The 23,926-nt window shown below is 44.0% G+C and overlaps 1 long non-coding RNA gene across 2 annotated transcripts in view; it reads left to right on the top strand.

The window, feature by feature from the left end:
- Positions 1-17,173, top strand: part of LOC105475335 (uncharacterized) — a 32,672-nt gene extending 15,499 nt beyond the window's left edge. The window contains exons 1-3 of one of the 2 annotated variants that reach the window (XR_983273.3): positions 1,782-1,890; positions 4,464-4,705; positions 16,470-17,173. This is a non-coding gene — a long non-coding RNA (uncharacterized lncRNA). Of the gene's footprint in view, positions 1-1,781; positions 1,891-4,463; positions 4,706-16,469 lie in introns of those variants that run through there. The other variant, XR_011622062.1, reaches the window with a different exon arrangement.
- Positions 17,174-23,926: the final 6,753 nt, after the last annotated feature.

Raw genomic sequence — 23,926 nt, 5'->3', positions numbered from 1 at the left:
AAAAATCAGTCAGAACTATGTATTTTGGGGGAGGTCTTGCTATGTTGCTCAGGCTGGTCTTGAACTTCTGACCTCAAGTGATCCTCCCACCTTGGCATCCCAAAGTGTTGAGATTACAGGTGCACCCAGAGCCATGTATTGTATGATTCCACTTATATAAAATATCCAAAATAGGTAAATCCACAGAGACAGAAAGCAGATTAGTGGTTGGCTAGGGCCTGGGGAATTTGGGCGGAAATGGGAACGACAGCTTTTGGGGATGAGGTTTCTTTTGGGGGTGATTAAAATGTTCTGAAGTTGTTTGTGCTGATGGTTGCACAATTTTGTGAAACCAAATGGTAAAAACCATTGAATTGTGCCTTTTAAATGGATGAATTGTATGGAACATGAATTATATCTCAATAAAACTGTTATTTAAAAGAAAAAAGTCAGGAATTACTCAGGCGACATTGAGGAGGATGTGTACATGGCTTCTTTCCACGGAAGGAGACAAACCACTTTGTATTACTGAAGAGAAAGACTCTGGTCTCCCAGCCTTCTACTCTTACTATATACACAGTTTCTATTTTGGTCCTTTTTATAGCCTTCTTGTTATAGTTAGTGAGCAACAGTTAAGTCGAAAACCACAGTGAGGCCTTGGTTACAGCTTACCCTTGTTTTCAATCAACAAAAAATATGACTAATGTCACCATGGCTCAACTCAACCACACATGTGGATTCAGGAGGCTTTGGACGTGTGCTAGGGGCTGCTGGGGCTGGCCAGCTGGAAGGACAGCGGTTAGCGGAACTTAGACTCCAGGAAGAAGATGTTGGTGAAGCCTGGGAAAACGTCTTCCGCGAGCTGTGGGTGGAAAGTCGTGGTGGAAGTAACCCTGAAGGAAAAGAGAGTTCTCTGGCTTGGCCCAAAGATACAGGCTGGAAATTAGTAAGAAGAGCAGATTTTGAGGCCAGCATTCCTCTAACTAACTTCCAGCCTAGCGCCCCTCTTCCATCCTACCATTTCATACATGACCCCAAGGGAAGCCATATCAGGTCCCTAGAGTTGGGAGAAGAGAGACTCAGGGGGAACCTGTAATGAAGTGACTGTGGCAGAGGCAGGGTGAGGCTGAAGAGCACCAGAACACAAGACATTTCTCCCATGTCACTTAGTAACAAGGGCCCTGTGATGGTTAATTTTATCTGTCAACTTGAGGGAGGCTGAGGCACAAGAATTGCTTGAGCCTGGGAGGTGGAGATTGCAGTGAGCCAAGATTGTGCCACCGTACTCCAGCCTGGGCAACAAAGTGAGAGTCCATCTCAAAAAATAAAATAAAAATAAAAATAAAATAAAATAAAATATTGGCCGGGCATGGTGGCTCACGCCTGTAATCCCAGTACTTTGGGAGGCCGAGGTAGGGGCATCACTTGAGGTCAGGAATTTGAGATCAGCCTAGCCAACATGATGAAACCCCGTCTCTACTAAAAATACAAAAGTTAGCCGGGCATGGTGGCACATGCCTGTAGTCCCAGCTACTCGGGAGGCTGAGGCAGGAGAATCGCTTGAACCCAGGAGGTGGGGGTTGCAGTGAGCCGAGATCACGCCACTGTACTCCAGCCTGGGTGACAGAGTGAGACTTTGGCAAAAAAAAAAAATTTAAATAAAATCTTATTTGTTAACTTGGCTGGGCCACAATGCCCAGGTACTTGGTTAAACATTATTCTGGCCCCATCCAATTGATTGAAGGCCTGAATAGAACAAAAGGCTGACACGCACCCACTCCCCAACCCACACCCGAAGAGGGACTTCTGCAGCAGGCTGCCTTTGGACTTTGTCTGCAACATCAGTTCTTCAGGGTTCACTGGCAGACTGCCTTTGGACTTGAGCTGCAGTGCTTTCCTGAGGCCTCCCTGGTAAGATTTCAAACTTGCCAAGCCTTCACAATCCCATCAGCCAATTCCTTAAGATAAATATTTTTATATGTATATATACACACATCCTTTTGGTTCTGTTTCTCTGGGAGCCCTGCTAATATAAGCAGTATTTCTCTTTCTCCAGGATTAGCCGTTGGAACAGATTATAAGTGCAGCTCTGACCTCACCAAAAGGAGACAGTAATACAGGGACAGGCGCTTTCCGGGTAGGAGCTGAGGCTTTAATGCAGTGACTTAGTAAAGAGAGTCCTGTGAGAAACCCTCACAACGCCTTCAACTAGATAAGGGGTACTGGGAACTCACACTTCTAAGTATGCTCATGGCCGTTGTAGCTTTGGAGAAATATGGGTTTGCTACAATTCCAGAGCACATATGAAAAAAAGCTCATCATCACTGGTCATCAGAGAAATGCAAATCAAAACCACAATGAGGTACCATCTCACGCCAATTAGGATGGAGATCATTAAAAAGTCAGGAAACAACAGGTGCTGAAAAGGATGTGGAGAAATAGGAACGCTTTTACACTGTTGGTGGGAGTGTAAATTAGTTCAACCATTGTGAAAGACCATGTGGCGATTCCTCAAGGATCTAGATAACCAGAAATACCATTTGACCCAGCAATCCCACTACTGGGTATATACCCAAAGGATTATAAATCATTCTACTATAAAGACACATGCGGCTGGGCGTTGTGGCTCACACCTGTAATCCCAGCACTTTGGGAGGCTGAGGCAGGCGGATCACGAGGTCAAGAGTTTGAGACCAGCCTGACCAACATAGTGAAACCCGGTCTCTACTAAAAATATGAAAAATTAGCTGGGAGTGGTGGCGGGCGCCTGTAGTCCCAGCTACTGGGGAGGCTGAGGCAGGAGAATGGCATGAACCCAGGAGGTGGAGCTTGCAGTGAGCCTAGATCACGCCACTGCACTCCAGCCTGGGCAACAGAGCGAGACTCCATCTCAAAAAATAAATAAAAATAAATAAATAAATAAAATAATGAAAATTAAAAAATGCTTCTTCCAGCCAGGCCACGGTGGTTCTTGCCTGTAATTCCAACACTTTGGGAGGCCGAGGCAGGCGGATCACCTGAGGTCAGGAGTTCGAGACCAACCTGGCCAACATGCCAAAACCCCATCTCTACTAAAAATACAAAAATTAGCAGGGCATGGTGGCGGGCACCTATAATCCCAGCTACTCAAGAGACTGAGGCAGGAGAATCGCTTGAACCCAGAACACAGAGGTTGCTGTGAGCTGAGATCACACCACTACACTCCAGCCTGGGTGACAGAACAAGACTCTGTCTCACACACAAAGACTAAACCTCCTTCTTCCAGGGAGGTTTAGTCTCAGGCTGGTTCTCCAGGCCCAGAAGGGATCATCTCAAATTTCTGCTCTGTGTGGACAGAACTAATCAAATAGATTTTGGATAGGGACAGCAGACATTGCCACATTCAGCTTCTTGAAGCTCCTTCAGACAGTGGAAGCTGGCCCTTGAAGCTCCCCTAACAAATAACTTAGCAATTGTTGAGAGTCCTCATGGACATGGGATAATGCTTGCCAGTCAACAGGGGCTCACATTCTGAAATAAGTAACGCCAACATGGTCATGCTTACTGAAAACTGTAAACTACTTTGAAATATACAGAGACATGTATTCTGAAACAAGAGTCAGGCTGATAAAAGAGGAAAAGAAAAAGGGGTCTGCTTGGTTCTTAAGAGACAGGGATGGGAGTTCCCTGTAAGCAGAGTTACACAAGAAATGGTATGGAGGCAGAAAAGAGGAAGCAGGGAGCAAGGCCAGGCCAAAGTCAACTGAAACAGGAAAACTAGCCAGAAAGCACATTGCTTGCTCTTTGAAAACATTTCCTTCAAGTTCTACCTTGCCCCAAAGCCTAACCCAGGCCAGGGTGGTGAGCACTTTTACCTCTGAGCCTCTGACACATGGACTGCATGGACTGCTCCTTGGCATATGGCCTGATTTTCTGAAATCATAAGCATTTCTGTGCAACCATCCTGTCACTCCAGTTAAATTTCAAGGCAGATTTTTTTTTTTTTTGGAATAGTATATCCTTAGTGTAAGAAATAGGAACCTTTTTTTTTTTTTTTTTTTTTTGAGACGGAGTCTTGCTCTGTCACCCAGGCTGGAGTGCAGTGGCGCAATCTTGGCTCACTGCAACCTCTGCCTTCTGGGTTCAAGCCATTCTCCTGCCTCAGCCTCCCGAGTAGCTGGAATTACAGGTGCCCGCTACCACACCCAGCTAATTTTTTTTTGTATTTTTAGTAGAGACGGGGTTTTGTCATGTTGGCCAGTCTGGTCTCGAACTCCTGACCTCAGGTGATCCACCCACCTCGGCCTCCCAAAGTACTGGGATTACAGGTGTGAGCCACTGTGCCCAGCCTCAGACTGGGTTTTTTAAGCACAGAAGGAATTAATACTGGGAAGTTGGTGCTCATGAAATAGTTGGAAGTACTGAAGGAACAAGCATATAGACTGGAGCCTTCTGGAATGTCTACCTGAATGCCACAGAACAGACCCTCATTTCCCTCCCTCCAGGAGCCACAACTTTGGCCCAGATTAGTGGGCTGGAGGGTCAGGAGGCTGTCACTGGAGCTATTGAGCTCATGAACACACTGAAGTTGCTGCACTCCAGAAATGTGGAAGTTGGAATGAAGAGCCACCACTGCTGCCACCAACATGAAGCTTGACCAAGCAAGCCAAGAAAAGATGGCCAACAGCCTCTGCCTTCCTTCTGCCTTCTGCAACGCAATTGGTGAGCTGCACATCCACAACTTCAAGTGAGTCTGGGAAATGCAGTTAAGCTTTCTAGCCTCTCTAAGCTTTCAACTGTTACAGAAAGGAGGAGACTGGAATAAATGCTGAGTGCCAATTTCCAACACAAGTAGTAATTATAATGGGGTGAGTGTTATCTTGCATTGGTTCAGGGGTAATCTTGTGTTGGCTCTGTTCATCCCCACCAAGATCAAGGGCAGGGCTTATTCTCCCTTCCTTAAACCATCAGGTCACTAGGGGTGCAGGGCCTTACCTACCTTCTCAAGAGTTAATGAGCATTCCAGGATGTTGTAAGGAAGGACTGTTCATATGGAAGAGGGAGGACACAAACCCAACATTTTGCTCTGACTGTTAGCCAATAGACAATGTCCTGGCTGTTGCTTGCTGTCAGGCATAAGTCCTCACTAGACACCTACCAGAAGGCAACTAACACAATGGTCTGGCATAGGCAAAGGGGCTTACTCAAACGTAGGCTGGCACTCAGTTCCAGCCCTCTCCTCCTGTCCCCACCACCTCTCTGTCTTATCACTTCCCTTATATCTCCCCTCATCCCTCAGCCTACAGAATATTTTTCTAACCTAGGTAAGCAGCTTTGCTGTTATTCCTGATGTTTTCTCCTAAATCTTTTACCAATTTTTTCTCTCCAGTTCACTAAGGATCTAGACCAGTGGTTTTCAAACTGCAGCCTACATCTGAGTCACCTGGAGGGCTTGTTAAAACACAGAACGTGGAGCCCAACCCCCAGAGGTGCTGATTCAGTAGGTCTGGCGTAGGGCCCAAGAATTTGCCTTTCTAAAAAGTATCCAGGTGATGCTGATGTGGTCTGGAGACCATACTTTGAGAACCACTGGCCCAGGCTTTTGACACTGAAAAACAGTGCTTTCTGCTTGTAAGACCCATCTCTTAGATAGGAGCAAAGAAATGTTTGTCTCTTCAAATGGGGAGATGGAATAGAAGGAAAAAAATCTAGAAGAAAAAATCAAAATCAATGTTTTAAAAATAGTATTCTAGCATTCAGGAGTGATAATATAACCTCTTTCTTATGCCTTTAATATCTGGAAGAGAGAAGCTTGAGTATTTGAAAAATCTTGCTCCTGGATGGTGCAAAATAATGTCTCATTTTCCCCTTGAGTCTTTTGTCTTTGCCAAATCTATCTTAGAGAACAAAAAGGAGCAAGTCCTTCCTCCCTGCTTTTCCTCTGTCTCCTCTTCTCTTTCCTTATGATGCTTCGGTCTCTTCTCTTACCCCTTGGCTTACCCCTCTGTCTTGATTTTTCTCACTCTGTGTTCCTAGCTGTCAGTCACTTGGAGCTATCCAGTGTTCTCCCAAGTAGAGTGGCTTAAGCTACTACTTTCAGACTGTGCTGAATGATATATATACAATGCCTTGCTGACAATCCTGCAGGATGGTATTTTGCTTCTCATTTCACAGATGAGGAAACAGATGCTCAGAGAGATCACACTGCTAGGAATTGGTGAATCCAGAATTTGAGTCCAGTTTGTTTAGCTCCCAGTCCCAGGTCCTTCCCACATGTTCATGATCTTGTGTTCTTTCGCATCGCCAGCCCACAGGACAAAAACCTTGTCATGCTCAGGGTCAGGCTCTGGCCCCAGCTGTGGGCTGAGGGGAGTGGGTGGACGTGGGGCAGGGAGCTGAAAGAACACCTGAGAGACAGCATGTAAGTGAGACATGGCTTTATTCAGCAGCCCCTTTACAAGATCAGTGTTACATTTATACACTACATAGACAATAGTGGCTGAGAGCCAGGTGGTGAGCTTCTCTGTGTTATGTCTACATGGCTATGATTATATAAGACACAGGACTGTGCGCTTGCGCCCCAATCTCACTGAGTCATTTAGGCTGTTTACCTCGACCTATGCCTGCTGCTTTATGCCTGCTCGGCTGCAGCACAGCCACGTTCCTTACAGACCTTCAGATAGAGATTTGCAATGAGTGCACTGAAAGGGACTCCATTTCAGATGCCAATCTCTGGGCCAAATCTTTGTGGGATACTTCATTCACAGTAGGAACTGTAGGACCACTGCTTCCACTGGAGCATTTGTGTGTGTGTGTGTGTGTGTGTGTGTGTGTGTGTGTGTGTGTGTGTGTGTGTTTTCATGTCTGGGACATTCTTTTTGAAAATGAACATGGTGGGAAATTACGGTCTCACCCCTCAAAATCTGACCAAATTCTCAGCAAACCCCAGATTGTGTAGGTTGTAGGAAAGAAGCATGTTATTTTTGGCAGAAATACTCTTAGTCTGGCAGTAAATTTCTTAAAACATAAAAATGCTTTTTAACTTCCTGTTTTTGTCCTCCTTTTGTTGATTTTTGAGCATTTCTTCCCAAGCAAGGAATTGTGTAACAAGATTTGAAAATTACCAAACTTTATTCTGTTAGTTTTCTTTGTTTCCTTTTCTATGTTTCTGTATACCTTATCTGCTTTAAACTTTAAACTCAAGGATTAAAGTGACTCTAAAGCACTTCGGAATGATCCAGGAACCACGTGGGGCTGGATAACAGTTTCCTAGAGCAAAGTGACAAGCCCTGAAAAGCTTACTGTAGGCCACTGAGTTCATACATGACCTCCTGTCAGTGGGTAGATAAGCTGTGAACCTAGGAACATGGATGCCAGTGATAACTGATCCTCACTCTTCTTCCTAGACAAAGTTTCGGACCCTGTGTCTTTCTGGGCATCTTCAAAAACTTCCATTCCCCATTTGCCATTAAGTCAGACTCATGCAGTAGTTAGGAGCTGTAGACCCTAGAGGTAAACAGCTTCCTCCAGATCCTGGTTCTGCCTCTTCCTAGCTGTGTGATCTTGGGCAAATTACTTAACCTCTCTAGGGCTCAATTTCCTTACCTGTAAAATGGAAATAAAGCACATTCTTCCAGGCCGGGTATGGTGGCTCATGCCTGTAATCCCAGCACTTTGGGAGGCCAAGGAGGGCGGATCATGAGGTCAGGAGTTCGAGACCAGCCTGGCCAACATGGTGAAACCCCATCTCTGAAAAAACAAAAAAAAGCAAAAATTAGCTGGGTACAATGGTGCACACCTGTAGTCCCAGCTACTCAGGAGGCTGAGGCAGGAGAATTGCTTGAACCCGGGAGGCAGAGGTTGCAGTGAGCTGAGATCACCTTAAGTCAGGAGTTCAAGACCAGCCTGGCCAACATCTCTACTAAAAACACACAAAAAAATTAGCCAGGCATGGTGTTGTGCGCCTGTAATGCCAGCTAGTTAGGGGGCTGAGACAGGAGAATTGCTTGAATCCAGGAGGTGGAGGTTGCAGTGAGCCGAGGTTGCGCTGCTGCACTCCAGCCTGGGTGTCAGAGCGAGACTCCGTTTCAAAAAAAAAGAAAAAAAAAAAAAACAGCAAAAAAACTAAACTAAAGTTGCTATTCTTGTCATGAATTTGCTTTTGTCTTGTGGTGTCAATTAGATCACAATTATGTGACTATATCTGTGAACATCTTCCTGGCTTCTAGACTGGTAAATGAACTCAGAAAGTCCTGGTCCTTACCAAAGATGGGTGGTAGTAGCAATTCCTCCAACAATTTGCCCCTTATCAGCAACATGTGTCATCCTTTTACTTAGGCCTCCTTTGCTGCTCCATGTCACAGATTAAAACACAGAGGCAAAAGTCAAAGGTTAAAATACCTAGCTTGTCTTCAAAAGGCCTGCTGTGAAATGTGGGCTTCCATGGTTCCAATCTACTCAAGGTGACTTGGAAGCCATGAAACCTCAATCTTGGCTCTGCCATTAACTAGCTGTGTGACACAGGACAAGTCACTTCACTTCTCTGAGCTTTAGGTCTCAATAGTAAAATAAAAGGCTTGAGCCAGAACCCTGTGACGTGGGGCTCCCTAGATCTCGGGGTAACCTGTAGACATCTCAGTGAGCTGACAGAGGTCTGCACTGAGGTATAAACTTTGATATTGTCAGCCATTTCTACTGACAGTGAAGCCAGATGAAGTAGTAGAAGCATAAATAGGAGAGGCAGAGACGACCAGTTTTCTTTTTTTTTCTTTTTTCTTGAGACGGAGTCTCACTCTTGTCGCCCAGGCTGGAGTGTAATGGTGCAATCTCAGCTCACTGCAACCTCTGCCTTCTGGGTTCAAGCAATTCTTCTGCCTCACCCTCCCAAGTAACTGGGAGTACAGGCTCCTGCCACCATGCCCAGCTAATTATTTTTTATTTTTAGTAGAGATGGGGTTTCACCACTTTGGCCAGGCTGGTCTCGAACTTCCGATCTCCGGTGATCTGCCCACCTTGGCCAGCCCCTGAAAGTGCTGGGATTACAGGCATGAACCACCATGCCCCTGCCAGAGAAGACCAGTTTTCTAATGAATGGTGTCCAAAGGCTGGGCCCAGACCCAAGGCCTGTAGGGAGGCAACATAGCTGAAATCTGCACAGTCCCTTTGACAAACATACCATGTGTGGGACAGATGAAGGGGCAAAGGAACCTTGAGAACTCTTGGCCAGTGGTTAAGAGTATTTACCTGGCATCAGCAAGATCTAGTCTAGGTTCAGCTTAAAGCTGTGCTATTTACTCTTTGCGTGATCTTGAGCAAGTCAACCTCTCGCAGCCTCAGTTTCTACAAGTGTTGTGGTCATAATTAAATGAATTTAAGTAGTGATATACTTAAGACAGTTCCTGAGACAGACTGAGCTCTTAACTGCCATTAATTACTGCTATCAACGTGAATATTCGAGCAGCACCAGCTAATGGGAAGGAGGAGGATCCAGGATTGTGTGGGTGGGTGAGAGCAAGCGGGGAACTAACCTGGCTGGCTAGACTGGCTCTGGGAAAGGTAACCAGGTGGGCTGAGTAGATAAGGCAAGCTAGGATCTGGTTCAGTTGATTATCAGTATCTTCAGGGGGCAGAGTAAGCAGCTGGAATGACTGTGAGAGAGTCAGGATAGTAGACCAAAGTCAGGAAGGAGTCATGGCTCTTGAGCAATTGACTTAATCCAAGCAGAGCCCCAGCCAGTAGGGACTGAGGAAGGCTGGAGAGGAAAGTATATTGGCAAAGAGGAAGACAGGGTGATTGAATCTCAGCTGATAGGCTGGGTCCAGTCCTAATAAGGGAAACTGAGGCACAAGGGCATCCTGATGAACTAAGTCACTGCAAAGTGGACTGTCAAATAGAGGAAGGAAGGGGAGAAAAGGCTGTGATGAAGTAGACCTCGAACTCTCAGAGCTCTGTTGTAGCCCGGGAGATAATTACCAGCCTGCTAGGGCTGGCAGGGCCGGTGGGGCTGAGCCTTCCAAAGTTCTTTCTAGAGCAGTCATGGTCACCAGTGACTCTAGCCGGGTTATTCCTCTCTTGCACCCACCCATCCAATCAGAGTGCAAACTGCCCTGTGCCAGACCAAAGCTCCTAGCAATGTGATACTCTGGTGCCCAGGGAAGTGAGAATGGTCAGTGCAGGAGTAAGGAGTAAGCAGTATGGTGACCACTCCTTAACAGTGGCAAGAGCCTGTACTTGGAAGAAAAGGACTTTTCTTATCTGCCTAGGACAAACCTGTAATTTGTTATTAGAAGAGAGCTCCCAGGTTTGCCCCAGTTGTCTGCTCAGTTTTTTGGTTTTTGTTTTTTTTGGAGACGGAGTTTCGCTCCGGTTGCCCAGGCTGGAGTGCAATACGGCGAGATCTTGGCTCATCGCAAGCTCTGCCTCCCGGGTTCAAGCAATTCTTCTGCCTCAGCCTCCTGAGTAGCTGAGATTGCAGGTGCCCAGCTAATTTTTTGTATTTTTAGTAGAGATGGGGTTTCACCATGTTGGCCAGGATGGTCTCGATCTCCTGACCTCATGATCCACCCGCCTCGGCCTCCCAGAATGCTGTGATTACAGGTGTGAGCCACTGTGCCTGGCCTGACTGTCTACTCAGTTTTATAACAACTGCTGAAGCAAAATGAAATGGAAAGGTTGGAGTGTAAGAGTAAATAAAATGACTTGGCTTGCACATTTCGTGGAGTTTCCCCAAATAGTTTACCAAATATGAAATGTTTCGGGCTCAAATGGGATTTTTTTGTTTGTTTCTTTCTTTTAATTTAGAAGCAACCCTGAATATTTGACCCCTGGTATAAATTGTGTTACCAGAAGCCTGGAAGTTTGTATTTCAAATTTCCTGTCATTTTTTTCTTTTTTTATGCATTTGTTTGTAGTCATTCACTAATCGTTTAAGGAAAAAAAATCACTATCTGAGATGGATAGCAGTTTTTCTAAATTTCATAGGAATTTTTTTACCTGTTCATAAGATTTTGATTTACTTTAACATCTCTTTAGGGCATAGTTCATAATATCTACTGCTCCCTTATAAATCACTACATGATTTTGGCTTCAACTTTGTTTGAATTTATTGAGCTTTTCTGTTTATGTTGCCTGCGAGCCAACTGCCTACATAAAGCACTCCTCCACTTCAGTTTTGTGCTATAGGATTTCATCTACCCAAGTCTGAAACAAGTTCCCAGAGGAATTAACTCTATCTCCTTACTAACAAGATCTTTTTTTGTTTGTTTGTTTTTGAGATGGGAATCTCGCTATGTCACCAGGCTGGAGTGCAGTGGCGATCTCGGCTCAGTGCAACCTCCACCTCCTGGGTTCAAGTGATTCTCCTGTCTCAGCCTCCCGAGTAGCTGGGACTGCAGGCACGCGCCACCATTCCCGGCTAATTATTTTTTATTTTTTATTTTTATTTTTATTTTTTTTTTTAGACGGAGTCTCGCTCTGTCGCCCAGGCTGGAGTGCAGTGGCCGGATCTCAGCTCACTGCAAGCTCCGCCTCCTGGGTTTACGCCATTCTCCTGCCTCAGCCTCCCGAGTAGCTGGGACTACAGGCGCCCGCCACCTCGCCCGGCTAGTTTTTTGTATTTTTTAGTAGAGACGGGGTTTCACTGTGTCAGCCAGGATGGTCTCGATCTCCTGACCTTGTGATCCGCCCGCCTCAGCCTCCCAAAGTGCTGGGATTACAGGCTTGAGCCACCGCGCCCGGCTATTTTTTATTTGTAGTAGAGATGCGGTTTCACCATTTTGGCCAGGCTGGTCTCAAACTCCAGACTTCCAGTAATCTGCCCACCTCAGCCTCCCAAAGTGCTGGGATTACAAGCATGAGCCACCACGCACGGCAAGCAATGGCCATTTCTTTTCATTTTTTTCTAACAGAAAGTTTCAAAGAAATCTCTGGAGCCGGGAATGGTTTTGCGTGCCTGTAGTCCCAGCTACTCAAGAGGCTGAGGTGGGAGGATCACTTGAGCTCAGGAGTTTGAGGTTGCAGTGATTGTACCACTGTACTCCAGCCTGGTCACAGAGCAAGACCCTGTCTAAAAAAAAAAAAAAAAGTTTCTGGTTTGGAAAATGGAAATGGGGGAACCTGACTTTCATCTTTATAGATTAAAACCTTTCAGTGCAGGTTCTAGGCTTTGGGTTTTTGAGTTTTTGGGTTTTTTTTAGTTCATAGTCATCATCCAATAATTAAAAAAAGAAAAACCTGTCATGCTTCTTACAGTATAAACTATATTTACTATATATTGCAGTATAAACTATATCTGCTTTATTATATCTGTATTATTTTCTTTTTTTTCTTTTCTTTTCTTTTTTTTTTTTGAGACGGAGTCTCGCTCTGTCGCTCAGGCTGGAATGCAATGGCACGATCTCGGCTCACTGCAACCTCTGCCTCATGGGTTCAAATGATTCTCCTGCCTCAGTCTCCTGAGTAGCTGGATTACAAGCAAGCGCTACTACCCCCGGCTAATTTTTGTATTTTTAGTAGAGACAGGGTTTTACCATGTTGGTCAGGCTGGTCTTGAACTCCTGACCTTGTGATCCACCCGCCTTGGCCTCTCAAAGTGCTGGGATTACAGGCATGAACCACCGCACCTGGCCATCTGTATTATCTTCTAACTCTCTCCTGGCACAAAAATTTCAATTCAGGCACAAAATTTGAGAAGATGGTTTAGGGACAAGGGGATAAAGATTATTCCTTTGTGGATTTCATCAAAACATGTTTTAAAAGTATTGTGCTGTTGGGCTATTTGTTTTTGAGGTGGAGTCATTCTGTTGCCCAGGCTGGAGTGCAGTGGCATGACCTCAGTTCACTGCAACCTCCACCTCCCAGGTTCAAGCGATTCTCCTGCTTCAGCCTCCCAAGTAGCTAAGACTACAGGCACATACCACCACATCTGGCTAATTTTTGTATTTTTAGTAGAGACAGGGTTTCACTATGTTGGTCAGGCTAGTCTTGAACTCCTGACCTCAGGTGATCCGCCCTTCTTGGCCTCCCAAAGTGTTGGGATTACAGGCGTAAGCCACTGTGCCTGGCCAGGCTGTTATTTTTGGAAGCATGATAGTTATATAGACCTAAAGTTTTATGTAAATAAGTAGAATATGTATTTTAGCAGTTAATAGATTTAATTTCATTACCTATTAATGAAATACAGAATGTTCTCAATAGTTATTTTGGCTTCAAATTGGCTTTCTGCCTTCATGATTTCTATTATATTTAACTGACCTAAAACCACCTAGAAAAGACTACATTACAGCTCTAATTTATTGGTTTCAAATCCGAGGTTTTATAAAGGTCTATTTTATGGACAAATAATGTCCACCAAAATAAACTACTTAAAGTCTGGTAAACTTTTTTTTTTTGAGATAGAGTTTCATTTTGTCACACAGGCTGGAGTACAAGTGCCGCCATCACTGTTCACTGCAGCCTTGACCTCCTGAACTCAAGCGATCCTCCCACCTCAACGTTCCAGGTAGCTAGGACTGCGGGTATGCCACCATGCCTGGCTAATTTTTGTATTTTTTGTAGAGACCCAGGTCTCACTATGTTGCTCAGGCTGGTCTTGAACTTCTGGGCTCAAGTGATCCTCCTGCTTAGGCCTCCCAAAGTGCTGGGATTACAGGCCTGAGCCACTGTGCCTGACCTAAACATCTTGATCTCAGCATTTTTATTAGTCTGCCTTTAGACTTTGTCATTATAAAGAGATTCCCTTTTGATTTTTTTCAGAAACAGCTTAGTTAGGAAGTAAATATTGGTAGATTCATTCTTGGTTACCAAATTCTATTTGCAGATGATTGAAAAGTAAGAATTTTTATTTTTTTTTTGAGATGAAATCTCACTCTGTCGCCAGGCTGGAGTGCAGTGGTGCGATCTTGTCTCACTGCAACCTCTGCCTCCCAGGTTCAAGCCATTCTGCTGCTTCAGCCTGCTGAGTAGCTGGGATTATGGGTGTGTACCACCATGCCCGGCTAATTTTTCTATTTTTAGTAGAAATGGGGTTTTGCCATGTTGTCCAGGCTGGTCTTGAACTCCTGAGCTTGAAGCGATCCACCCACTCTGGCCTCCCAAAGTACTAGCACTACAGGCGCAAGCCACCATGCCTGGGCTAGAAATTTTTTTTTTTCTAATTGAAGAGTAGATGTAAATTGTTTGCCTAGACTGTTTAAAAACATGTTTAAAACAGTACTTCCAGACCAATGATGAGAATGTGTCCTGAAACAGGGATTATTACTGATTTAATTCTGTGCTCCTGAAGTTTATTTTAAAAATAGCATATTATCAAGGAGATAATCCTAGATTGTGTGGGTACAGTGTGTGCATTTCTATATGTATATAACAGTCATAAAGTAATATTCTGGGCACCACAAATCTAAAAATCTTCCAAGTCATGGAATCATAGTAGAGATGTCAAAGGGAGGGAAAGGGAGAGAAAAGGGTGAACTGAAAAAACCTGATAGTATTATTTCTTCCTGCTCAGGGTTGATAATACAGTAAAAAGAGATTTTTATTACATACAACTAGAAAGGACCAATTAGAGTGTGGAAAAAGTGTTCCTTTGCATAGTCAAATGATAGGCAGGCGAATATAATTTCACCAGAAATTACTATAGCAAGTTTCAATAAAGGACTGCAGAACAATAAGGCCTTGTTAATCCCATACTGGTCTATTCAAACAGTGTGTAATTCAAAGCAATTGCTGCTCCCTGGGCAGGAATTTACAATTGCTACATTTGAAGGGAGGATAATGTGTCATTCCAAGGGGAAATCAGGTTCTGGAAAGGGCCTCCTGGCTGCAGAACTCTATGTGTCCCCAAACAGCTCCACAGCAGGCCAAGTTAAACAGAATAACTGAGAACCACCCTGTGAAGTAAGTCTGCTTTGAATTGACCTGTATTTGCTTTGCTCTCTCCTGCCTTTTTGGTGAATGACAAAATGTCCCCAAAGCAAGGAGCAAGAGGGGAAGGCAGAGAAACTCAGACCTGAATAAGCTATTGCTTAGAAAGTGACTGCCCCCACCAGTGCACAGTGGCTCATGCCTGTAATCCCAGCACTTTGGGAGGCCAATGCAGGCAGATCACTTGAGCTCAGGAGGTAGAGACCAGCCTAGGCAACATGGTGAAACCCTATTACTACAAAAAATGCAAATATCAGCTGGGCATGCTGGCGCATGCCTGTAGTCCCAGCTACTTGAGGGGTGCTGAGACAGGAGAATTGTTTGAGTCCAGGAGGTTGAGCCTGCAGTAAGCCATGTTCACACCACTGCACTCCAGCCTGAGTGAAAAAGTGAGACCCTGTCTCCAAAAAAAAAAAAAAAAAAAAAAAAGGCAAGAAAAAGAAAAAAGAGACTCCTCCCACTCTACTCGGCAAGGGCATACAACTTCATTCAAGAGAACTGCAGCCTATGTGTACGGACTGTATGTATATTTAATTGATAATGGTGATGAATACAGAGCACCATCCCTGGGCATAGAAACACTGGACAAAAGTCAAACATGAGTCAACTGCAAGAGGAGGCTTGAATCATAATACATTTTGAACAATTATGGTCAATAATCCTTCAGAGAACAACCCTTCAGTTTTATGTTGTCATTTTTGTGCAATTAAATGTGAACAGCTTAAAATTCCATACTTTTTAAAAACTCGGCTTTGAATTCCAATGACTGACTAATCCATGCTCTCAGGGACACCAAGCTATGTCAGTCCTCCAACAACATATTGTGAGGCCATGCTGAGCTGCTAATTCCTGTGGACTAGCTAATTAGGTAAAAAATTAAATTAAAAAGGAAAAGACTGGGCATGGTGGCTCATGCCTGTAATCCTAGCAGTTTGGGAGGCTTAGGCAGGGGGATCGCTTGGGCCCAGGAGTTTGAGACCAGCCTGAGCAACAAAGTGAGCCCCTGTCTATACAAAACACAAAAAATTTTTAAAAAATTAGCATGGTGGCACACACCTGTGATCTGAGCTACATGGGAGGCTGAGGCAGGAGTATTGCCTGAGCCCAGGAATTGAGGCTGCAGTGAGCTGTGTTTGTGCCACTGCACTCCAGCCTGGACAACAGAACAAGACCCCATTGAAAGAAAAAGGAGAGGAGAGGAGGGGAAGGGAGGGGAGGGGAGGGGAGAGGGAAAACTCTAGAGGTAAACTCATTATGCAGAACCCACTGGTGTGCTATTTTTGACCTGAGAACTGCCTATTAGGTGCTCAGGAAATAAATAAGAATCTTAGATGCGACATCCCAGCAGATGAGGATTCAAAAGATCTGTCTGGAATTCTGGGCTGCCATAACACGTAGTAACATGCACATAGCATTAAAAGGCTGTGTGGCAGAGGCATTTATTGCTAATCAAACATCCATAGGCTTCCCCATCTATCCCAGTTCATCTGTAGTTTGTTCTGTCCAACTACTGAGACAGAGGTGATATGTGTACCTTCCAGGCTGAAGTATAGGACACATGTGAATTCTCTATGCATTCTCTCCCTCTGCAGCCAAGATGGTGATGGCCCAAGGCTCCAGTGATACAGCTGCAAATGCCAGAGCCTCTATCAACCAGGGTTCTTAAGCAGAATTCCCATCTCCACTTCCCACTCCACCACCAACCTGTATGTGTCATGTAATGAAAACATGAAATAAACTTTTACTGTATTAAGCCAAGACTCCAGAGCTAATTTGTTACTGCAGCACTGTCTATGCTAGTACAGCTGCTTTTCTAGATCTTTTTGTAGAAAGGGAAACTCCATCTGGAGAAAGGACGATGACCTAGTCACACAGCCCTTACGTGAGCCACAAGGTCACCTTTGCATCATGTGTCCCAAATGTGTTTCCACTCCCTCAGTTGTTGCTGTTCTTTCAGGGAGTGGTGATGTGGGGAAAAGCCCTGGCTGGTTGGGGGTTGGTATCTGACAGTCCTTTTCTGATGATTTCTCTTTATTCACCAACCTCCTCTTGGGATTTCAGGCTTGCTAAACATATGGTACAAATCAGTAAAATTATTCATTGTGGTTTTCATTTGAGTGAGCCAGTTTCCGCTCCTAAGAAGTGTCTTAACAAAACAGGAAGTTTTTCTTGGATCTAGAAATGGAAGTTTGCCTTCTGACATTAGCTGTTACCAACTTCTACAAATCTCTGTTTTCCTACTTCCCTGTCAGAGGGTGGGGCACATAGAGGAGAAAATCTGGATTCGTGTAGTAGAGTTAGGGCTGACTGAGTTGGGGAGTGGGTGGAGTGTAAAATGGCAGCTTGACCAGGCTGGGCCATAGTCACTCATGTGACCTCTTTATCTCTCACCTTTTCCCCAACTTTGACCTTGGGAAAGAGGTATCAAGGAGAGTGTGAAGGACCGAGGAATGCTATGGATACTTAGTGGCCACTCCTCGACAGTAACCCTTCACCTATGTATCCCAGCTGATTTTTTTCAAAACATGTTGCTACGCCTCACTCATTAAGTTCCATTCCATGGGGACAGGGAGCATGTGTGTCTTGTTCTCAATACCTGACACATAGTGGGCATCGAAGAGTACTTAAAGGAATACAGGCGGGAATAATTGATTTTCACAACTACCTTGGGGATCAGAAAAATCAAATGTAACTAATTTCCATTTTACAGATGGAGAAATGGAAACATTAAGATTTTAAGTTTGGGAGGCCGAGGCGGGCAGATCACAAAGTCAGGAGATCAAGACCATCCTGGCCAACATGGTGAAACCCTGTCTCTACTAAAAATAGAAAAAAATTAGCTGGGAGTGGCAGTGCGCATCTGTAGTCCCAGCTACTGAGGAGGCTGAGGCAGAATTGATTGAACCCGGGAGGTGGAGGTTGCAGTGAGCCGAGATCCAGCCACTGTACTCCAGCTTGGTGACAGAGCGAGACTCCGTCTCAAAAAAAAAAAAAAAAAAAAAAAAGATTTTGGGCGGGGTCAGGTGCAGTGGCTCATGCCTGTAATCCCAACAATTTGGGAGACTGAGGTGGGTGGATCACTTAAGGTCAGGAGTTCGAGACCAGCCTGGCCAACATGGTGAAACCTTGTCTCTACTAAAAATATAAAAAAATTAGCCGGGAGTGGTGGCAGGTGCCTGTAATCCCAGCAACTTGGGAGGCTGAGGCAGAATTGCTTGAACCCAGGAGGCAGAGGTTGCAGTGAACTGAGATCGCGCCACTGCACTCCAGCCTAGGTCAGAGCAAGACTGTCTTTAAGAAAAAAAAAAAAAGATTTTAGGTTATTGATTCAGGGTGACACAGGGTCAGTTGGTCAGTGAAGAGGTAAAAGTGAAATCCAATTCTCCCAATTTCTATTTTCTTTCAGTTGTATGACAGGTTAGGTGTAAAATCCTCTCCCCACCTGACATACACAATAGTACTGGCCATTTATCATCATCACCATCATGATGGTGGTGACTGACATTATATAATGTCAATCAGCACCATGAGATTGTGTGTTACACATGTCTACATTAGTTTTAGGAAAGTCTATCAGGAAAGACATCGAAATCCTACCATTATTATCACTGGGTATAGAGTCTCATGATGTTAATTCTTAAGTTCTTACCGATTTGTATTTTCTGTTTTTCCCCCAAGAATAAACATGTACTACCTGTGCTATCCAAAAATAATAGAGGGTGCAAAATAGCCTCTAGTTTTTTTTTTTTTCTTCTTTTTTTCTTTTTTTGAGACAGGGTCTTGCTCTGTCACCCAGGCTGGAGTGCAGGGGCACAATCTCGGCTCACTGCAACCTCTACCTCCCAGGTTCAAGCAATTCTTCTGAGTAGCTGGGATTACAGGTGCCCACCACCGTGTCCAGCTAATTTTTGTATTTTTAGTAAAGGCGGGCATAAGCCACCGTGCCTGGACAAGCCTCTAGTTTTCAACATGTTCTTTACATAGGGAATTAAACAGGCTTTTAGCCCAGCAATTTGAATATTAATCAGGTATGTTTGGAGGGGTAAGCCACAGGAAGGGAATCCTGGCAGAAATTGCTTATCTTCCAATCTGTACTTTTCTTCTTATATAATGGAATTTTTAGCTGGATACACAGTCACCCAGTTTCCCAGCCTCCCTTGCAGCCAGATATGGTCATAGATGGGAGTATAAGTGATGTATACAACATCCAGATTTTTTTTGGAGACAGGGTCTCACTTTGTCACCCAGGCTGGAGTACGGTGACAAGAACATGGCTCACTGCAGCCTCAGTCTCCTGGGCTCAAGCAATTCTACTGCCTTAGCCCCCCATGTAGCTGGGACTACAGGCACATACCACCATACCTGGGTTATTTTTGTAGAGACAAGGTTTTACCCTGTTGCCCAGGCTGGTCTCAAACTACTGAACTCAAGCGATCTGCCCACCTCAGCCTCCCAAAGTGCTGGGATTATAGGCATGAACAACCGTGCCTGGCCCAGATTGTTAACCTTAAAAAGGAGGAGAGTGTCTTCATCTTCTCCCTTTCTGCTGGAACACAGATGTGAGGGTGGGAGCTGAAGCAGCTATCTTAAGCAGTGAAATGGAAGCCATGTATCGAGGGTGGCAGCACCAAGAGAAGGAAACCAGGCCCCTGACATTACTGAACACTCAATTTTGGCATCAGTTTGTTACAGTTGTTTAACTCCTATCCTAAGTAATACCAGATCTAAACATTTAGCAGAACAGTGCTCTGACTTCCTAATGGAAAACAAATGTGTTCTTTGGAAAGAATGTACAACTGCATTAGCCAAGCTTTCTTTTGTTTATGGGCACAAGGACCCAATTCTACCTCAGTGATCAAGAATGAGTCCTTAATCCAGGGCATGTTATATAATATGGATGGTAAGGAAACTGCAGAAATTCACTTGGTATTTTCAGCAGATCATGAATGCTTGGGCACTTGGTTTCTGACTCTTTCTGCCCGATTCTAACCACCCCCTCCTCCTACAGACACAATTCAGAATTTGTGCATGTGGTGCAGAGTTTTGTGTAGGAGGGCTGCCTAAATGAGCCTTCTTGCCATCTGGCTTCTTGGGCACTGTGGAGAACTCAAGGCCACATCTGCCACTTAGTGCAAAATCAAATGTATTATTGAGAATTATAATGGTTCACGTATTAACACACAGAATAAGCTGACTGTGGATAAACCATAGGGCAGAAACTTCTTTTTTAAAAAGCAGCTTTAAACAACAAACATTTATTATCTCACAGTTTCTTTGGGTCAGGAATCTGGGGTACAGCTTAGCTAGGTGCTTGTAATTTAGGTTCTCTCACAAGGCTGTAGTCAAGGTACTGGGTTTCCACCTTTTCATCTGAAGGCTCTCCTGGGGGCGAATTGACCTCCATACCCATTCATGTGGCTATGGGAAGGTCTCAAGTCTTCTAGCAAGCAGTAACTTTTTTTTTCCTTTTCTTTTTTTTTTTTTTTTAAAAGACAGGGTCTTGCTCTGTCACCCACGCTGGAGTGCAGTGGCACAATCTTGGCTCACTGTAACCTCTGCCTCCTGGGATCAAGCAATCCTCCTGCCTCAGCCTCCCCAGTAGCTGGGACTACAGGTGCCCATCACTATGCCTGGCTTCTTTGTATTTTTTGTAGAGATGGGATTATAGGTGTGAGGCACTGTGCCTGACCAGCAGCAACTTTTTAATAGGAATTTCGAACTTTCTGGATTCTTAGGAACACAAAATGTACTTACCTTTTGAGTTGAGGTTGGTCACTGGCCAGAGGTTTCAGCCAGTGATTCTGGTCTGTGACCTTCTTGGGTCATGCTGAGCTCCCTTTATACTAACTATATAGACAGAATGTCACAATTTATACAGGAGTTGGCCTCCAGCCCTCTTAACCCAAGTACTTAGCAGCTCTCCTCTATTCATGGAAGTTTGCAACCCATCTAGACTACTTAAAGATTAAAATAATACCTGATTGAATCCTGCATTATATTTCAAAGTTTTGTCTGAGAATTCCCTCACAACTTCTGAAGTCATTCTCTGATACCATGGCCAAGGTACTTGATATTACTTCTTTTTCCCATTTTTCAAATGAGGAATCTGAAAAATCACACAGCAGCATCAGGATTTTTTTTTTTCTAAACTACTTGATATGTGAGTCTAAGGATTTAAACCTTCCTGTCTGAAGCCAAAGCCTATTTTGTTTCCAGGCCTCAGTAAACAGTTGGTCCAGAGGCTGGAAAAGTCATTTGACAGCATTCCAGCCCTGTCAGCATCTTCACTGAGTAGCTTTGTTATTTGCTATAAACAGTTGTAAATTTCCAGAACTGCAGGCACACCCATATTAAAGTGTTCATTACTAAAATGCCTCATAATGCCAAATGCAAATGAACAGTGATTTAGAGTCCCAGTGGAATTCTGTCCCTGGATCTCCTCCACTAGCACAGATAATTGCGAACTGACAAATTTTTCTTAAATGATATTTAGTCAGATCTCTCAAAGCTGACCCCTTCTATCATTTAATGGAACGTCTCAATTGTGGACGAAAGAATGGTTGATGCTGTGCTTTAAGCTACTTTTAAAATGTGAAACCTATTTTGCTAACGGAGAAACGACACTTTTTTTAAATAACAGGACTTCTCTAGGCCCCCAAGTTTTGCTGAAACTCAGGAAACACAAATGGACAACTCTCTAGTTATAGTTCTTCCTGTAAGTCTCAGAAACCATAGCTTCTGATTTAGTGCCCCACCGGAACTGCAGACCTTAAAACACAAAAATCCCACTGGGATGAAAGAGGCTCATTTGTTTTCAAGTTGTGGCCCTTCCACCCCCTGGGTGGCTCCTCCCCCATGTCTGTGTCTGTGGCTTTGATTTATAATCTTCCACCTCCACAAGCCTTGGCATTTACTAGGATCCTATAAAGAGGTTAAGGTGTAAACCAGGAAGAAGCTTTTTTTTTTTTTTTTTTTTTTTTGAGACAGAGTCTCGCTCTGTCGCCCAGGCTGGAGTGCAGTGGCGCAATCTCGGCTCACTGCAAGCTCCGCCTCCCGGGTTCACGCCATTCTCCTGCCTCAGCCTCCCGAGTAGCTGGGACTACAGGCGCCCACAACCGCGCCCGGCTAATTTTTTTTGTATTTTTAGTAGAGACGGGGTTTCACCGTGGTCTCGATCTCCTGACCTTGTGATCCGCCCGCCTCGGCGGTAGGTGGGTTTTCTTGAAAAGGAGGAAGCCTCAGAACTTATGGCTTAGTGCCTGAAGGGAGCTTCACGATATTCCTTGCAGGAATTTCTGGAGACACACAACTCAAAATTTTCCCTTTGGAGTTTCTGATGCAGTGTTGAAGCCACAGGTTCTAGAGACAGACTTGGGTTGGAAGTCTGGCTCTGCCACGTACCTGTATGAACTAGGAAAATTCTCCCCTCGGGAAAGTGGGAATACTCTGTTACTGAATGTGGTTGTGAAAGAATTAATGTATGTAAAATGCTTAGCATAGGGTATAAGCATTAATAGAGGCACAATACGTGGTTACCTGTACCATGTACCTTTCATGAGAAAATTGGTCTGGTTTAGCACTGAGGCAATGGAAGGGGAGACAACACTGTGACATGTCTAATATAAAGCACACAAGAAAAATAAGCAATGGTGACATTTATTATATACAGGCCCAACCAAAGATTCCGGGGACTTGGGATGAGAAGCACCCAATGCTTTCCTCAAGCAACTGGGTTCTTGGAGAGCCCAAGAAGTACTGGTATTAAGTACCAAAGTCTATGTCTGTCAGTGCAGGAAAAGAACTATAGATGGTCATGTAGACTATGTGGAGAGAAGGTATCTCTTGGAATGTGTCTGAGGAAGTAAATTTTAGCTGTACAGCCTATGCAATGCTGAAAATGGGTGAGAATGGATGAGAGCAGGATTCTATAACCTACTATTCTCATTGTCAGTAATGAGTCACAAAAGTCATATAGTGAATATATGAAACACATAGTATAATTATGCTGCTCATTTGCACACGGGTAACACAAATCTTGTCCACAGTCTGTTTCGAAGCTACAATCCAAAAAAATGGCCTTCAAGGCTTCTGCCTCAAACAACAGAAAGTCAAATCCAAATACAAATTTTTGTACTGAAGTATTATTTTCTATCATTCTTCATCTTGTTTTCTAACCATTTAGCTTGAACATAAATATAAATATTTGTTGTCAGTGTGCAATTATATGCACTGTGAAGGATGCAAAGGAATTTAACATGTTCCTAGACTTCATAATTGGCATCAATTGACTCAGCAAAAGGGAACTAAAGATGAGTAGCAAACCTAGGCCTTCATTCTTTACTTTTTGGTTCCTCTTTAACATTTTCCACTTTCCTACTAGCAGATTCTGACATCTGAGTCAAGATTACTTGTCTTTAATCATATTAGTACTGACTCCATCTATTTATATGTAAGAGCAGCTAGCACTAATCGAGCTTCTACTATGTGCCAGGCGTTCATGTCACAAGCATAGACCATTCAGTTCTCAGAACCCTATTTAGTATTTTTTATCGTTCTCATTTTACAGATGAGAAAATTGAAGCCTATAGATTAAAGAACTACTGTAAGGTCACAGCCTAATGTCTCATGGCTAGGAAATAACATGTAGATGCAAAGAGGGGAGGTGCACTGAGATTTACATTTCTTCTAGCTGCTTGGAGTATTATCAGCTATGCTATGTTATTTTAAGATAATGCACTAGAGGGCGCTAAATACACAAGCTTTAACTGTTTTGATAATACAGTTCCCACAGTGGTAAAAGATATATAATTGGTAATGGATGCAAGCCAAAAAGGCCCTCCCAAAGAATATGATGCAATTTATGATAACTGAGCTGTATTTCTGTCCCCTCAATTATAAAAACACCTCATTTTATATTGAGCAATATTTATATTTTGTCTGTAACTTCATATTGATTGCTATTCAAAGTACCTTTCAGTTAGAAGTTTAATTTTTCCTTGTTCTGCCTGCTGAATGACAAAGGGAAAGGGTAGCCTGGATGAAAATAAAT

This window comes from Macaca nemestrina, chromosome 4 (assembly GCF_043159975.1).
Source record: "Macaca nemestrina isolate mMacNem1 chromosome 4, mMacNem.hap1, whole genome shotgun sequence".
NCBI lineage: Eukaryota > Metazoa > Chordata > Mammalia > Primates > Cercopithecidae > Macaca > Macaca nemestrina.
Note: the sequence above shows the minus strand (reverse complement) of the source record. Positions and strands in the feature narration are given on the sequence as shown.